The sequence below is a fragment of the Dipteris shenzhenensis genome, chromosome 11 (genome assembly GCF_047967505.1).
Source record: "Dipteris shenzhenensis isolate YYH24624 ecotype China chromosome 11, Dip_SZ_1.0, whole genome shotgun sequence".
NCBI lineage: Eukaryota > Viridiplantae > Streptophyta > Polypodiopsida > Gleicheniales > Dipteridaceae > Dipteris > Dipteris shenzhenensis.
Genome location: NC_141606.1, coordinates 13,464,231 through 13,476,227, shown reverse-complemented (window position 1 = coordinate 13,476,227; position 11,997 = coordinate 13,464,231).

Below are 11,997 nucleotides of genomic sequence, written 5' to 3'. Positions count from 1 at the left end.
TAGTATATGCACATGAGTCAGATGCTTTGAGACATGAGTTTTGGTGATATTTCACTCTATTGTGGCATACACATTTGGGTGCACCTGGTATTTGGTGTGATTCTCTCTTATAGGCACTAGCATTTGGGATTTTTGCTTCATTTGCATCATGGCATCCTCTTCCATGTCTGAAAAGGAGTTTTTTAGCATTAAAAAGTTCGATGGGACAAACTTTTCTTTGTGGAAAGAACAAATAAGGGATGTGCTTATTCAAAAGAAGTAGATTAAACCCTTGGCAGGGATTGAAGCTAAGCCTGCAAATATGTCTGAGGATGATTGGAATGAGTTGGATGCATTAGCAAAATCTACTATTAGACTTCATCTTGCAGAGTTAGTTTATTTCACAGTAGCAAATGAGCAAACTACGGAAGATTTGTGGAAGAAACTGTGTGGCACTTCTGAAAAGGAAACTGCCTCTAATAAATTTTACCTCATGAAGAGGTTGTTTGAGCTGCAGATGAAGGAAGGGGTCTCCATTGCTTCTCACTTGAATGAATTCACTATTATTTTCAGCCAGCTTCAGGCTCAGAAGATGAATTTTGATGCGGAGACTAAGGCAATATTTCTCTTATGTTCATTGCCATCCTCATGGGATACCTTCCGTACAGCTGTCAGTAACTCTGCACCTGGTGGAGTACTGAAATTTGATGATGTTGTGAATAGCTTGTTGGCCGAGGAGATTAGATGGAAGTCTATGGACGGCAACAAGCAGGATGCAGCCTTAAATGTGCAAAGGGGCAGATCACAGTTCAGGGGGAAGTCCTAAGAAAGAGGAAAGTCTCGTAGCAAATCTAGGGCACGAAACATTGAGTGTTACCACTGTGGCAAGAAGGGCCATATGAAAAAGGATTGCCACAAGCTGAAAAGAGAGCAAAAGGATAAGAAAAAGAATGCAAATTGGGGTGCAAATCAAAACGAAGAGAGTCCAAGGGAGGACAAAGGAAAAGTGAAGATCGAGGAGATCAATGCAGTCACACATGATAGTGCCAATGACGTTCTCTTCATGTCTAGTTTATATGTAGAGTTGCTTACCACTTCAGATGATGCATATTCCCAGGATTGGATTTTGGATTCTGGTGCTTCATTCCATGTTACTCCCCATAGGGAATGGTTCTCCACTTATGACAGTGGAAAGACAGGTTGTGTGCATCTTGGAAATGACTATGCATGTGACATAGTGGGAGTAGCTGGTGACATAAAGTTTTCTTTTGCAAATGGGTCTGCATTTATTTTGAAACATGTGAGACATGTGCCTAAGTTGACCAAGAGTCTTATTTCAGTGGGTCAGCTAGATGATGCTAGTTTTCACACCACTTTTGGCTTTCAGAGTTGGAAAATTCAGAAGGGCTCTATGCTTTTGGCCAAGGGTGCCAAGTGTGGGACTTTGTATCCCTTACATGTATCAGGGGTATTTGATCATGTTGTTGCAATAACCGAGCAACCAAGCACTTCTTTGTAGCATTGCAAGTCGGAGCACATGAGCCAGAATGGAATGAAACTCTTATGCTGTTTGGGTTATGTACCGCATTTGAGTTTCTTTGATTTTGAATTTTGTGAGCACTATCTCTATGGGAAGCAGACTAAATCAGCCCATCAAAGAAGGGGAAAGAAAGAATTTGAAAAGCTTGATTTGGTGCATTCAGACGTATGTGGTCCCATGCCTACACGGTCATTAGGCAGGGCTGAATACTATGTGACATTCATTGATGATGTAACTAGGAAAGTGTGGGCTTATGCTATAGCTCGGAAGAGTGATGTGTTCTAGGTATTTCAGAAATGGCTGGCCTTGGTTGAGAATCAGGCAGGTAGAACGCTTAAATGCCTACGGACTGACAATGGTGGAGAGTATCTCTCTCATGACTTTCAACATTTCTGTGATACACGTGGGATTAAGAGGGAGCTCACATCCCCTCGTACTCCAGAGCAAAATCCAATTGCAGAAAAGATGAACTGTACCATTCAAGAAAGGTTGCAATGCATGCTTTCCAATGCAAGTCTTTCTGGTGGTTTTTGGGCTGAGGCAATGAAGACTGCAGTGCATGTGATCAATAGATCACCTAGTAAGAGTTTGGATGGTGGTATTCCTGAAGAGGCATGGAGTGGCAAGAAGCCCTCTTACTCTCATTTGCATATATTTGGGTGTGAGGCATATGCACATGTGCCAAAAGAGCTTCGAAAGAAGCTAGATCCTAACTCTAGGAAATGCATCTTTCTGGGTTATGGTGAATGTAGAGAGATGGGCTATCATCTCTGGGATCCAGAAGCAAAGAAGATCATACGCAGCCATGATGTAGTCTTCAATGAGAAGAAGATGCATAAGGCACCCATGAGGGATGTGGAAATGAGGAGAATCACTTTCCAGGATGTGAATCCACCTGCATATGTTGATAGACAGCAAGCTTTCCATGCACCAAATGCACAAGAAATGGTACCACCAAGTACTCCCACAGGTATACAATCAAGGGTAGATGATAGATCATCTATTGGTGGAAATGATGAGCCAAATGTGGCTGATATGTAGGTGGGACAGCAAGCTGAAATGCCCTTGAGAAGATCATCTAGAGTGTGTAGGCCACCTGATAGGTTTGTTCCAGGGGTAGACTATGTGATGATTATTGATTGCGGGGAGCCTTCTTGCTACAGAGAGGCTATGATGTGCGAGGATCAACGCAAGTGGGAGTATGCTATGCAATCAGGGATGAGTTCACTTATAAAGAATAAGACTTGGGACTTGGTTTCTTTGCCACATGGAAAGAAAGCATTGCCATGTAAATGGGTCTACAAAATGAAGGTCACAGGTGATGATGTGCCTAGGCACAAGGCCCGTTTGGTCGCTAAAGGGTTCAAGCAAGAGAAGGGTGTGGACTTTGATGAGATATTCTCTCCGGTTGTGAAGATGACCACACTTAGATGCATGCTTGGACTAGCGGCATCAGAGGACATGGAGCTTATGCAGATGGATGTCAAGACAGCTTTCTTGCATGGGGATTTGCATGAGGAAATTTACATGGTGCAGTCGAAAGGCTTTGAAGAAAAGGGCAAAGAGCATTTAGTTTGCAAGCTAAAGAAGAGTCTCTATGGTCTTAAGCAAGTGCCTAGAGAATGGTATCAGAAGTTTGATGCTTTCATTCGGTCCCAGGGTTCTAGAAGGAGTGAAATTGATCACTGCCTCTACACTAAAAGGGCTAAGGATAATAGCCTGATAATCCTGGCACTATATGTGGATGATATGCTATTGGCTAGCAAGAATACTTATGAGCTAGATGAATTAAAGGCCAAGTTGCATGAGGCCTTTGATATGAAGTATTTGGGACTTGCAGGTCATATTCTTGGTATGCGCATCACGCGTGATCGGAGTAGGAAACTCCTTTGGCTTTCACAAAAAGAGTATGTTACAAAAGTATTGCAGCGTTTCAATATGGAAGGGGGGAAGGCAGTGAGTACTCCATTGCCTCCATATGTGAAACTGAGTCATACAGATAGTCCCAAATTAGACGAGGAAAGGGCCATGATGGCCAAGGTTCCTTATGCATCAGCAGTTGGGAGTCTTATGTATGCTATGATAGCTACTAGACTAGACATTGCATTTGCAGTGGGAGTTGTTAGCCGGTATATGGCTAATCCAGGAAAAAGGCATTGGGAGGCAGTTAAGTGCATCATGAGGTACATGAAGGGTACCAAGGAGATGTGCATTTGCTTTGGTAGAGGAGACATGCGTGTACTTGGGTACACAAATTCAGACTATGCAGGGCATGTGGATAGTAGGAGATCCACTTTTGGTTATGTGCTAACCTTTGTAGGTGGTGCAGTGTCGTGGATGTCTCGCACACAGAAGTGCATTGCTTTGTCTACCACAGAGGCTGAGTATGTTGCAGCCACAGAGGGTTGCAAGGAGGCTATATGGCTTGATCGGCTAGTGGGACATTTGGGGATTCATACAGGTGTACCGACATTGCATAGTGATTCCATGAGTGCTATTCAGATAGCACGGAATCTGGTCTTTCATGCAAAGACCAAACACATTGAGGTCAGGTACCATTTCATCAGGGAGGTACTTGAGGACAAGTGCATAGAGCTTGTCAAGGTTCATACAGATGATAACCCTGCAGATATGCTGACGAAGAGTCTACCTAGTTAGCAGTTTGAGTATTGTCGTGAGTATTGTCGTGCATTGATGGGCATTAAATAGTATGCTCACTGGTTGTTCTCCCTTAAAGGCACATTGTCCTTTAAGTGGGAGGTTGTGGGGGTTAAAGGTCACTGTGCCTTTGCCTCGGTTATGTACAATACTCAAACACATATATAAATGAATGAAAAAGAAAATTTGGGTGGTTCTGCACCCACCAAAACTTGTGTGCTCTCTGTTTCTCTCTCTCCCTCTTCCGTTCTTGCTTCCGTTGAGAGCACTCTCATGTCTAACTCACTATCTCTGCTTCAACGCTTTTATGCCAGTGTGTTAGAACTCAAGTTTGAAGCAACCATTTGCAGAACTATCAGTTTTGGTGGACTTAGAGGTCCTAAAACTTTTGTCTTGCTCATCATTCACACTTCGGTGGAGTTTACAAATAGATCAGTTTGAAAAAACGTTTTTCAATCCATGTGTTGGACTCGGTGATTGGGACCACAGTTTCCAACCGTCTGTTCCATTGCATTTCAGAGGCCCAAAAACCCCTACCTATCACTCTTGCGCAATTTCATGGAGATTTGGAGAAGTTCCATCTCTCTGAGATGTTGAATCATCTATTTTTCTATCAAAATCCATTAAAAGGTTCAAACCTTTGATTTTTTTATTACATGTCAATTGCAAGGGTTGACTCCTCCCCGTTTCCCATTCATTGGTTGGGATTTTAGAGTTCTAGCAGAAGAGAGATATTTGTAGATCATCTGGGTAAGTCTGATAATGTAGTGACACCCATGTTAAATGGGACAAAAGTTGGATTTTGGGAATTTTGAAATTGGGTGGAATTCATTAAATTTGGGAAAGGTTTCATTAAAGTTGGGAAAAGTTTCATTGATTGTGGGAATTTTGCCAATATTGAAATATGCTATTATTTGGAAATTCCAATGATTATAAAAAACTTCATTGGTTGTGAAATGCTTCATTGGGTATAACAACTGGAACAAAGCATTTGTGGCACAGTTTGAAAATCATGTATTTGGTGGTGTTAAGAAACACCATTTGGGGACAACATGTATGTTTTACTTGAGGTGTTAATAAACACCAGTCAGTGGTGTTAACAAAAACCATGGAAAGTGAACCACTAGAAACAAAGTAGTTGTTGGTGAAAGACAGCTTCTGAAAATTGTCATATTAATAATATGCAATACACATCGATAAGATAACAACAATTGAGAAATATCACATGAGAACACATATTAAAATGGAATTTTGGGAGATCAAGAAGGAGAAAATGATCACCAGTTTCTATGCTCTGATACCAAGCAAGCTTTTTGTGCTTTGATACATACATTTTGTGGAATATTAATCTTCTTGGGTCTATTTATGGCTTTTAACATCCCCACGACCAAACCATCGCATCAATATACTCCCATACCTATGGATCAGGGATGTTTTTATCGAAGCCATGATTATATATTAATATAAAATCTTGGTGAAAGTTTTCAAGCTCCTTTTTTTAGTTTCACAATATTGGTAGAATGTAGTAGTTCCTTATATTTTTTCTTTTGAATTTTAAAGGAAAAAGTGTAAATCCTGGCAAAATTTTAGGTTTTTTTGCATAAAAGTTTTCAATTCTTGGCGAATGTTTCAAAAAAATTTATTTTAATTAGGGCATGAAAACTTTTGACACTAATATAAAACTTTAGCGTCTTAACGAAACTAGATTGAAAAAACAATCCATGCCATGGATCAACCCTATTCTCTACCCAATACTTTGTTGAGAGTTCACGCTCAACATCATGTGATCATGTGTGCATAGCACCATCACGTGATCATATGTGCATAGCACTAACCTTATAGAGTGCTATAAAGGAAAGGGTTAGATCCCCTAACCCTAACCCTAAATGGGTTTGTATATATTTTATTTTTTCAACTAAATCTAGTGTACACTTAGTCATTTGTGGTGTGCTCTCTAGCTATGCCCTCTCTCCTCATCTCCACTCTTCTCCTCTCCCCTCTCATGGTATCAGAGCTTGGTTCTGCCTTCTGCTGAGGCGCCATCCTTCTTGTGAGAGCAATTGAGAGATTGTGAGATTGAGAGTTCTCTTGAGTGATTGTGAGATCCTTCCCTTCACTTCCGTTGAGAGAAATTTCCGTTCATTGAGAGGAAATTTCCGTCCATTATTCTTTCTTTGAGTTCTTGAGAGATTTCATTCTTGAGAAAGAGAGTATTTCTTGTTTACGAGAGAGAGACTTTACTTTGAGAGAGTCTTTGAGAGAGAGATAGAGAGTCTCTTTGCAGGTCCTATCCTTTATTTCGACCTATCCAAGCGACAAACCTTCCAAGCTACTAGTTAGCGACTAGCGGCTAAGTGACCATCCTACAACCTCTAGCATCTGCGACTCCTACTCCAAGCAATATACAGCCGGCCAACTCAACCTTCTATTGTAGGCTCCTTCAATGGCTTTGCAGTGCCATCTACACAACAAGGCAGTGCTATGACCTACACGGAGGCCTTAAATGGATCCATCGACCTCAAGCTCCTGACCGTCGACCTCAAGCTCCTGCAACGGCTGCAGCACGTCCAACTAGTGGATAGCAAATGATAGCATGGGCTGCTACGCTCCTAGCCTTGCCTCAACGCCAAGCTACCATCAATTTCCTCACCTCTATGATGCCACAATGACGCTTGCATCCAAGCGACTCCAGCCTTGCTTCTCCATACCCAAACAACGACAAGTCAACTTGTAGCCGCCACTAGCGCTCCAGCTCATAGCCAACGCTCCCACTCATAGCCTCGTCTAGAAGCTCAAGGTCCAGTCACTCAGGTCCAGTCACTCAGCGCCCTATATGCCACGTGGACTCCAGCCCATTGCCAAAGGAGCGACTCAGTGCCTTCAGAACCTTCTACATAGCAGTGCAACAGCACAGGCATTGACGGGGTGACAGACTATCTCGTCTGTAACGGTGCACCTACAACAACCCGTCAACCTTCGTCCCACATCCACAAGTCTGTTGACAAAATCTAATAGATTCCGTCAAGCTCTTTGATTCCATCTGCATTACTCATCCAAGGTTTGGCCACCCAAGCTCACCACACAAAGATTTGGTCACATTTGTGACATGTGGCACCTTATCTCCAAGTGCCACATCATCTTATCTGCCATGGTGGCAGCCACATCATCGTTGCTACGTCACCTTGCTAGCTCAGCTACCACATCATCAGTGCCACGTAGGTAGGCCACATCATCCTACCACATCATCAGCCATGTCATCCTACCATGTCATCAGCCACATCATCATTGCCATGTCACCTTGTTGACATCATCATTTGTGCCACCTTAGCAGTGCCACCTCAACTATCTAGTCAGCACTGACCTTTGCAAGCACACACAGTGCTCTACAGTCACTTCATGTGACCACTCCTGCCACCTCAGCACAGGGCTTTTCAAGCACACCTCTTGCTAAGCATAGTGCCACATCATCACTGCATGTGACTCATAGTGACAAATCATCATTGAGCACATTTGCACTCCTTTTGCCCCTCCACCTAGATCAAGTCGTATCTCTTGATCTAGGAAGAATTTGAGGGCACTCCAAAAAGGAAAGTCGCTCGTTTTTTTGCTCTACGCACTCGTCATATCATGCGCACATTTCGGCGCAAGTTACACTCACATTTTAGCCTCGCCAACAAAACCACTTCCTTCATGAAAATTTGCCTCTACATCGACGCATCTGACCCAACGCTTAAAGAGAACAAAAGAAAAGGAATTATTTGCTGTTCTTTCATCGATCGACGGTTGGTTTAGATCTAGATCAGATCGCCATAGAGGGGATGCTTTGAATTTCCCCAAGTTGCCAATCTAAGCCATGCCCAAATTCCTGACTAGTATCTATCCATACGCCCACATAGGGTTTCACATCATTACATTACCTGAAACCTTACGTTCATCAGTTCAGTGAGTAGACTTCAGAGTTCAGAGGCATTGTAGATTGTTTCAGTGGGCAGATAGCATTTGATTTCACACACACATGCCACGATTGTAAAGCCTATTCGGCTATCTCACAGCATCGTGCACATCATTTCAGCCTTGTAAAGCCTCTTGGCTATTCCCGGCATCATCGCCACAAGCCTTGTAATACAAATTAGATTTTATATACTGTAGTTCTATCTTCACCGATGGTACAGAGATTTCACTTGGCATAGTTAGTGTATTTGTAGTTGATTCATACAGAGATTTTCATGACACTTTTGAGTACGTTTCTTGCATCATGTTGACTAGCAACCTCAATCTGGAGGCATCTGCTAAGTTAGACAACTCCAATTACGGTACATGGAAATACCGAATGGAGACCATTCTTGTACTTCAGGACAAATGGGAGTATGTCGATCGGTCTACACCTAGACCATTGGACAATCCAGCTACCAGTAGCTCTACTCCATCTGTTGTCACAACACCAGCAACGGGATCTACATCGGGATCTACATCTACACAAAAAAATTTTGCACCAGTAGTAGATCCTGCCATTGCCTGAGCTCATCAAGCAGAATGGGATAAGAAAGACAAGTATGACTATCACCTGATCAAGCAGAATGTGCAAGATGTCATGCTAGGAGAGCTCAACACAGTCAAGACATCAAAAGAAGCATGGGATATGTTTGCAGCTCTCTACGAGTCCAAGAACACATCCAGGATTCTCACACTAAGAAACCGAATTAACCAGAGTTTCTGCAATAGCAGTGAAACCGGTCATGCTTATGTACTCCGCATAAAAGACTACAACAATCAACTTGCAGTAGCAGGGGATGACAAAACATGCGTGCCTCAGGATCTATGGAGTGCTCTAAGGTGGATGGAACCTATGTGGAAACATGATGAAGAGAGTGCTCATGACATGTATCTCAAGTCAATTAGGTTCCAAGATAGATTAACTTGGACTCATAAAGAGAATCTTGAGATAGTGCAAAGTGCTTGATTGATATTCCTTCAAATGAACCTCCCTTTTATAGGTGAGGGTACTTACATCCATTTGCTTGCTCACATGTGGGATATCTCCTCCATGCCATGTGGCAGCTTATCCTTTGCTCATACCTTTGCTCTACAAGTGCTTATGGCACCATATCTCTCAACACCTCCCCTTGGTGCCATAATCCTTTGGCTACTGCAAGGTGGTCAGATGTGAGTTACAAATCCATCACCTCCCCTTAGTGCATGCATGCTACTTAAGGTGGTCAAGTGTGGCTTCTACATGTCAATACCTCCCCTGGGTGCTTTCATAGCTACTCTCAGGTGGTCAGGTTTGATTACAAAACATAGGCAAGGTTGGCAAGGTTTCTTTTCAATACATTCCATTGATGTCACCTTTTGGCTCATGGCTTGATGATGATGTCGTTTGCTTCTTTGCTTGGTGTAGCTTCATGCATGATGCTTTGTTCTTCCATGTGCCTTGATGCTTTGTGTGGATGCCATGCTTCGGGCTATGATCATCTCATACACTTGTGCTTTTGGCTTGCTTTTTACATCGATGTTTGCATACATGCTTTGCTTTTCCAATTGTTGCAAAGGTCTTACCAATTGATTTCTTTCAATATTGGCAGTGTCTAATTGCATACAATGATTCTGATCTAACAGGCGCGTAGAGCTCAAAAATACGATCACTTTTCCTTTTTGGAGCGTGTCCAAATTCTTCCTGGATTGCAAGTTATGGCTTGTTGAAGCTTTTGTGAAGAAGAGGGGCCTTTGATGATGTGGCACAGGGATTCACATGCTGAATTCCAAACTGTGCTTAACAAGAGGCTGTGCTTAGAAGGCACTGTGGTGACCTTTGAACCCAACTTGGCTAAACCCAAGGTTACATTTACTAACCATGGTCCAACTAACCATAAACTTTACCCAAGGTTAACTTAACCATACTGATTTCAAACTTAACCAAGGGTGCATCTAACTTATCCTGGTTAGTTATTATCTGACACGTGTCATTTAGTGGAACCTTAGCAAGAAAAACTTTAGAGACGCAGAGAATTGCAGCGACGACGGCTCGCAAAGGAGATGATGGCGCACGATCTCTGCTACTACCTAAAATCCGTGGTTGTTGGAAGGAGCTGCCCTCTCTGCTTTCGCACCTTCCTTCTCCGCTTGATGCCTAGCTCGTAACATCTTGCAGATCTGGTTCTTTATCACCGCGTTCAAAAGGTAGTTCGTAGGATTACTTTGGGCTGCAGCTTGTCGCTCGGAGAACATGCTCATTGGAGACAAGCTTTGGAGGTGTTTTGGAAGTCGCCTCTGAGTGGCTTTGGTCGTGTCTGAGTCTCCCTCTTTGATGGAGAGGTCCAAGCCGCCCTTGAAGCTGAGCGTTGGAGCTTGAGAGTTGTCGCGTTTCATCTCTGTCACTGGAGCCGCTGCTGCTTTTGCTAGCCTTAGGCTATGCCTCAGGAGCTTGCTTCATTGGCTCACTGGAGAGGTGTTGGCAGAGAGTTGATAGGTGCTGCTCATTGCCAGGCTAATGGGCATTCGGGCCGCTTTATTTGTGGCTTGCACGTTGTTGAGGTCGCCATTGAATCCGAGTCGCTGTAAGAGCTGCTGATATGGCGGCTTGAGTCTGCTGTAGGAGGTGACTCCTAGTAGTTGGAGGCTGTATTTACTGAGTCGCCAAGTCTGGACGTAGAGGCAGATTGAAGGAGCCATTTGCTCGTTGGGTGCAGCAACTTCTGTTGAAGGCATAGAAGCTTGGAGCTTGTGAGGAGAGAGTTGTTGGCTTCTGATGTGTCGATGCAATAGGAGGGAAGCTCGTATGGCTTGGAAGAGTTGCCGATTAGGCTATGGCAGCTCTGCCTTAGATTCGAGGTAGAAGAAGCATTGCCTTGACTGGCTGTAGATAGAGTTGTAGATGCTCTTTCTCTCTCACACACAAGAAGACTCATAAGGATTCTTTATGAATCATACTCTCACCAAATCTTTGAGGCATGAATGGAAATATCTTCTTCCTCTCAGCAAAAAATCTCTCAAAATCTGAATGAAACTCAACTCAATAATCTCTCATGAAATGGATGGACGGAAAATTTCTCTCTCAAGGGACGGAAACTTGTTCTTAATCTAAAACTAAAACTAACCTAGGAGAAAAACATGAGCTCCTAAGACATGCCTACAACTAATCTAGGAATGGAAGCAATCCTAGTGAACTACTAATGAGCTAAACTAGGAGAGCTTAACCTATGCTCTGATACCATGACAAAACATGCATGCCTCAGGATCTATGGAGTGCTCTAAGGTGGATGGAACCTATGTGGAAACATGATGAAGAGAGTGCTCATGACATGTATCTCAAGTCAATTAGGTTCCAAGATAGATTAACTTGGACTCATAAAGAGAATCTTGAGATAGTGCAAAGTGCTTGATTGATATACCTTCAAATGAACCTCCCTTTTATAGGTGAGGGTACTTACATCCATTTGCTTGCTCACATGTGGGATATCTCCTCCATGCCATGTGGCAGCTTATCCTTTGCTCATACCTTTGCTCTACAAGTGCTTATGGCACCATATCTCTCAACAGGGGAGACTATGAACCTCACAGAAATGGTTCAAGTCATTCTGAATGGACTAGGAGAGGGATACGAGAATCTACTCCAGAGTATTGCCATCCAACAGCAAATTCCAACAGTAGAAGAACTTCAGTCAGTTCTACTTGGTGAAGAGCTCAGGACTCAGGCCATTCAAGCACATAAAGGTCATTCTAATGATCAGGCATTCACAAGTTCAGATAGAAGTAGAGGCAAAGGCAAAGGCAGAGGTAGATCATATCAGAAAAGTGGTCATCGTCATCAGCAACAAAATCAA